Consider the following 6,849-nt stretch of genomic DNA (forward strand, 5'->3'; position numbering starts at 1 on the left):
CTGTCCTCCATCACCTACTGGAGCAGACTCTACAACCCAGGAATTGAAGGACTGCTTTCAATAGCTGAGGGGTCCAATGTACTCTGGAAAATTTGCCAAAATCTCTCTTTGTCTGCTCACACAAAATCCTGGTGATGCCCCATCATACAGGGAGACTCAGCTGACAGTGAGACTGATGACTCCACACAATGTTAGGGGGAAAGTAAATGGACACAGCCATTCTATCAGCTTCTGTCAATATTTAAATGCACCTGTCCCTTAATTCAACAATTCCACTCTGAAAGATCTCTCTTAAGGACATGCTTATTCACAAAGTTAAATATGTATTTTTAGAAAACTGTCACTGGAAATTGCTTATTGTAGCAAACAATTAGAAATATCCTAAATGTCTCTCAATAGAGGAACAAGTGAATGTATGACAGTGTAGTTTTACTGTGAAATATACACCACAGTTAAAAAGAATGAGATATGTTTATATATCCTAATAAAGAGAGCTTTCTAAGACATATTTTATGAAGGTGGGAGAACTGCAAAAAATATCAGTATAATCCAATTATATTAAAATAAACAAGTGTTTCTGTATTTACCTGTGTATGTAAATGTTTAGTGTAGTGTCTTGAGTGATGTGATAGCACTTACAACTAGAGAAAAAAGATTACTGGGGGAAATGGAGGGACGTCCCCACACATTGATTCAGTATACCTCTGTACCATTTGAGTTTTTAACAAGGTGTATATGAGAATTAGTTGTATCATTTTAACTACTCACTCTTAAAAAGAAACGTAAAAAAATTAAATTAACTACTTTGAATATTCTCCCCAAATCTTATTTACTTACCTAAAAGCTCTACGTTTTGAAACGAATCACAGAGAAAATTTAAATTGTGTACCTGCGGCAAATTCACATGTATCTAGGATTTTCTGAGCATATTCGCCCAGGATTCTGGCATTTAATTGCTCCAGAGGTGGAGGAGACTCAGAGAAAGAATTCACACCCTGGATCAAGTAAAAATACTCAGGCTTTGCTCAAGGATTCTGCAGAACCATCCAAAAAGAGGAGAGGGGTCGTTTGTGAGTACACATGGATAATCACGGGGCTCCTCAGATTGCCCTCAAACACAGGGAATTATAACAAAGTCGTAGAGGAAGAAGGCTGTTTAAAACACTAACCAGGGCTTCCCTGGTGGTGCAGTGGTTGAGAGTCCGTCTGCCAATGCAGGGGACACGGGTTCGTGCCCCGGTCCGGGAAGAACCCACATGCCGCGGAGCGGCTGGGCCCATGAGCCATGGCCGCTGAGCCTGCGCGTCCGGAGCCTGTGCTCCGCAACGGGAGAGGCCACAACAGTGAGAGGCCCGCATACCGCAAAAAAAAAAAAAAAAAAAAAGTTTCCCTCAGATTAAAGGTTAGTGTAACTGCAATAATGGAGCATTACCTAGGATGTTCCTAGGTCTTTCACATGTCAGTGTTTCCCAACCTCATCTGCATATTATAGGAACCCCTAGAGAAATGTAAAGAATATGGATGGCTGAGTTCTACTCTCAAAGATTCTGAGTTAATTGTTCTGGGGAGTTTTAGAGGCACCTCAGGTGATTCTAAAGTACAGCCAATGTTGAGAACCACTGATGCAAATAGAATCTTGGTCTAACTCTGCAATCCCTGGTCCTCCAGACTTGCCCAGATATGCTCAGACTTGTCAAAATCCTAGGGTGAGCATAGTCATAGCTTTGTTACCCTTCAATGTCTGGTCTCTTGTGTTCACAGAGAGGATTACTAAAACTCATCTTATTTATTTATTTTATTTATTTGGCTGCACTGGGTCTTAGTTGCGGCACGTTGGAGCTTCGTTGCAGCATGTGGGATCTGTAGTTGCGGCATGCAAACTCTTCTTAGTGGAGGCATGCGGACTTTTAGTTGCAACGTGTAGGATCTTGTTCCCTAACCCAGGCCCCCTGCTTTGGGAGCGCGGTGCCTTAGCCACTGGACCACCAGGAAAGTCCCTATTCTTTTTTTTTTTCATGTAAAACCTGTGAGCTATGCTCACATATGCTGGCTTACCATACACTATCTATATGTGCACGCAGGGTTTTTTTCCCCTACCAAATGCAAATGCTAAAAACACTACCATCTGGTCAACCCCTGCTGACCCCCCTAATTGTTCAACCAATAAGGGCAAGAACATTCCTAAAAATGAGAGCAGAGATTTTATCTGTTAAATGTGTTCAGAGTTCTCATTACCTTCAGAACATAAAAATATTTCCCATTCCAGATAATGTTTAGTGAATGCATGATAAGCACAAAGCGTTATTATGCATCTTATTTGAGAAGCACAAAGATATTGATAGAAAACACGATGTTTACACTGTAGGAGCTTACCACTGAAATAAGGAGATTCAACATAAACCACTAAGAGAGTACTTTTAAAGAGCAAAGGATGAATAAATACAATTAAGATGCAAACACTACGATATTAACGACTACCATCTGTGAAAGACCTGTAAGTGTCTCAGGTCAAAATATATTTTATATATAGAAAGTTTTTCTAATGTTTGGAACAACCTGTGAGGTAGATTCTCCCTGTGCTTTAAAGAACAGAGAAATAAAGTGCAGAAGTTAAGTAATTTACCCCAAATGACAGAGTTACTATTCCATTATCATACTATGTAGTAGTATTATTCTTCAGTAATTTAAATATACATTTTGATGAAGACAAAAAATTCATACCAACATTCTGTGAAAATGTAATTCCATTTCCACGGTATCAAGTCAATATATTACATGCAGCTATCATGACTATTTTAGGGATTTTAGAAAGTTTAAAGAAGACATTAAAATGTCTAGTGAAGAAAAAAAAAAAATGTCTAGTGAAGATGCAGTGCTTGGGAAGTCAGAGCTGATAAAATGACTTCCCCCAGCAAACCATCCCCCTTTCCATCCGTGGTTTCCTTATGTATAAAACATGGATACTATTTTTACACCTGCCTCAAGGACATGCCATGAGAACAGAGAATTTCCTCACTGAGGTGTAAGAGTGGTTTTGTTTTGATTTTAATGTCCTGAGATGAAGAAGTTTGAGAGGTGGGTTTTCTCCCAAAGCTAAAGCAGCCAAGGTGGAGGGTCTTACATTTTCCTGGGTTCTTCCAAGGCTGAATGTGTCCTCCATGGGGGTTGCGAGGAGGAGGCAGCAGGCTGGCCCCAGCCAGAGGTCACCCTCCGTGCCCAGCAGGTGGTCCTGGCATTGTGGCAGGACAGGCACACTGCTAGCATTGCCTTCACCAATGAGTCTTTTTTTTTTTAGAAGTAAAGAATGTCTGGGCTTTTTAAAATTATTATTTATTTTATCTCTTTATTTTTGGCTGCGTTGGGTCTTTGTTGCTGTGCACGGGCTTTCTCTAGTTGCAGCGAGCAGGGGCTACTCTTCACTGCAGTGTCTGGGTTTCTCATTGCGGTGGCTTCTCTTGTTGCAGAGCACGGGCTCTAGGCACGTGAGCTTCAGTAGTTGTGGCACGAGGGCGCAGTAGTTGTGGCTCACAGGTTTAGTTGCTTCGCGGCATGTGGAATCATCCTGGGCCAGGGATCGAATGTGTGACCCGTGCATTGGCAGGCAGATTCTTAACCACTGTGCCACCAGGGAAGTCCCACCAATGAGTCTTGGCAACAAGCAGCCCCTGACGGACCACTGAGCACCCGAACCTTCTCTCTGTCTCCAAGGATCAGAGCTGGGGAGGGGAACACTGAAGTTGACGAGTACTTGGCTGAGTTGGACAAGCTTCAGCAACCTCAGCTGGTGGGGGGGATGGAGGTGGGTGTGGGTGTAGGGTTGAGGGGAGGGGGAGGGCAGGGGTGAAGAAGCCTAGCAAGGTCAAGGCTAAAGTCTTCCAGGAGTTGCCCTGAGGAAGGAGCATCTCCTGAGAAGGAAATTGTGGAAAACGTAATGAAGGAGACATTACCAACATGGAATCAATAAGCTGAAAAAGAACTTTTAGTTTATTCTAATACTTTATAATTTCAAATAAGTTGTAAACAACTACACTAGAGGAAAGACAATTTTCTTTCCAATCTCTCTATAGAAAATAATTATTACAAAATCTTTGTCACCTCAAGAGGTAATCAAAGAGTATGCAAGAAAAAAAGATTTTAGGGTATGTTGGTGAGCTAATAAAGATAATATTAATACTGAGTTTTTTCTTTATTTTTAATGTTTGTGGTATTTGTTACCTCTTTCAAATGTGTAACTTGTGGTGATTAATAGTCCTAAATAAACATTCAATCTTGTATTCACATTTTTGCATTCCTTGTCTTAAAAAGCGTCCCCAAATTGTATAAACTTCAAGCTCACAAAACCTGGAACGTTCTGAGTACAATATAAATTCAATATGGAGTGAACAGCTAGCCTATAAAAATCCAAATCTAGAGTGTTAATGTCACTCATAGAACACCTGAGATATCAGGTAGATGAGAGACTTGGATGGTGGAGAGGGGTGGAAAAGAGAGTTAAGTGGTAATGATAACAGACACCCAGGACTAGATGGGGCAGAGCGACAGTCTGCCCCTGTCCAAGGGCATAGAGGACACTCACTCAGAGGCCACAGTTAGGAGTTTAGATCTTACTCTAAGAGCAATGGGAAATCATCAGCAAGCTTTAAGCAAGGGAGGAAGTGTTAAGTGTGTGAGCAGGGAGACCACTTAGCAGGAGATAAATGGTGACAGTTGTTCAGGATTTCCCCTGCCCCATGTCTACGGTCACCAAGTAGAATCAGCCTACCTGTGAGGAGCCCGAGGTTCACTGGCTCCCCCAGAAATCCTCGCTTGGCCAGTTGACTCCTGAGTCTGCAGCCGAGCGCTACAAAAAACCCTGGGGGAGGTGGACGGCTCACACGCTCTCAGCTTTCCATGAATCATTTAGATGGGAAACTGAAGCCTGCTCAGATAAAAAAGGTCTGTGAACTTCAGGTCGGGATCATACTCCTGTCCCAAATGTATGACTTTTTCTCCCCCTTCAGGGAGTGTGGGTGTATTTAAAAAACAAACTATTTTCATTCAGTCACCGTTTCCTAGCAACCAAAAAAAAAGCATCTATTTTCCGGATGCCTGTGAGCCCCAGCCCAGTGGATGCTCAAGCACGCCTCCAGAAGCACGGAGAGAACAGAAGCATTGGGATCACTCGGTTGGTGAGAGATTCTGAAAGGGGAATCTGTTAATAGAACACGGTCTGAAGGACCTGTACCATAGATGCGGGGTGCAGAGCGGGGACCTGCAGGGAGTGTACAGATTTTCTTCAGGGCATGATATTCCTATAGAAAATGGGGGCTGTGACTTCTTGGGGGGGTTGGTTTCTATGAAACAGCTAATGCATGAGGCAGCTGACATCTTTCCAGCAGCTCTTTTATGTGTATTTCCAGCCAGAGTCTTGTTTTCATTAAAATTCTATAGACAGAAAAGAGGGGCAACTGGCTGAATTCAAATCTAAGCTGAACAGAGTCTGTGCAAATGGTCCTCTTTCAACCAGGCACAGAGACTCAATGCATGGAAGTCACTGAACTGGACAGCTGGCAGAAACCTCTTCAATCATTCAGTGCTTTTTTTTACAGAGGAGGAAACACGAAAACACAGAGAGGAAAATGAACTCGTCCAAGGTAGCCTCAACAGGGTCTCCTAACCTCCAGCCTAGTGGGAATGGAAGATGCTCATATTTTAAAAATCTTTATGAGAATTCCCTGGCGGTCCCGTGGTTAGGACTCTGTGCTTTCACTGCTGAGGGTGCGGGTTCATTCGCTGGTCAGGGAACTAAGATCCCGCAAGCCGTGTGGTATGGCCGGAAAAAAAAAAAATCTTTGCATATTATGCCACATTGAGTGGTAAGGGGGAGGAAGAATGGGTCTAAGAGGAAGCTGTCCCAACAACCAAGAGACTCACATTTTATAATTGGTGTTTCTGAAATTCAAAAGACTGGTTCAGAATTACAAAACAAGAATAGGTTAGAGCAAACGCTAAATCTTTTGCTTTTTAAAAAGGAATCTTGGGCTTCCCTGGTGGCGCAGTGGTTGAGAGTCCGCCTGCTGATGCAGGGGACACGGGTTCATGCCGCGGTACGGGAAGATCCCACATGCCGCGGAGCGGCTGGGCCCGTGAGCCATGGCCGCTGAGCCTGCGCGTCCGGAGCCTGTGCTCCACAACGGGAGAGGCCACAACAGTGAGAGGCCCGCGTACCACAAAAAAAAAAAAAAAAGTCATCTAAGCTAAGGAAGTGCCACTCCCCCACCCCAGTCAAGGAACTGAGGTAGGACAGATGTTCTACCAACAAATGTTTTTTAAATTTTTGAGTTAGAAGAATGATAACACATGCCAGCCTTTATGGAGTTGTGGAATGTTAGGGTGAAAGGTGCTCTGGGTGCTGTTAACCAGGCTCTTCACATTTTAGATCACACCTGAGACTGGGGTGCAGAAGAGCCAGGAGGCTTGGCCACGGCCATGGCCACAGCAGTCAGTAGTGGAATGGACTCCACATTCTGGCGTCTGGCCTCCCCAGGTGCAGCACTCTTCCTTGTCTAGGCCACCAGGCAACCTTTCTGGCTTGCAGTGTCCTCTCCCAACTGATTCTCCCGTAGGGCACAACATTACTCTCTTTATAGTTAATCCATTCCTATGGAATGCTCTGACTTTATTCCCATTTTTACGTCCCATCCAAGGCTTTAGCAGATGCAGCCACAGCAAGAATGGTCCAAAATAATTAAACCAATTCGGTGAAGAATTTATTTAAATCAGTGGCATCCTGTTTCCTCTCCGATTATTGTTGGAGAGCTGAATCGAATAAAGTTTAATGTTTATATGTTACAATTAAAAAAAAGTTTC

Source organism: Lagenorhynchus albirostris, chromosome 6 (assembly GCF_949774975.1).
Source record: "Lagenorhynchus albirostris chromosome 6, mLagAlb1.1, whole genome shotgun sequence".
NCBI lineage: Eukaryota > Metazoa > Chordata > Mammalia > Artiodactyla > Delphinidae > Lagenorhynchus > Lagenorhynchus albirostris.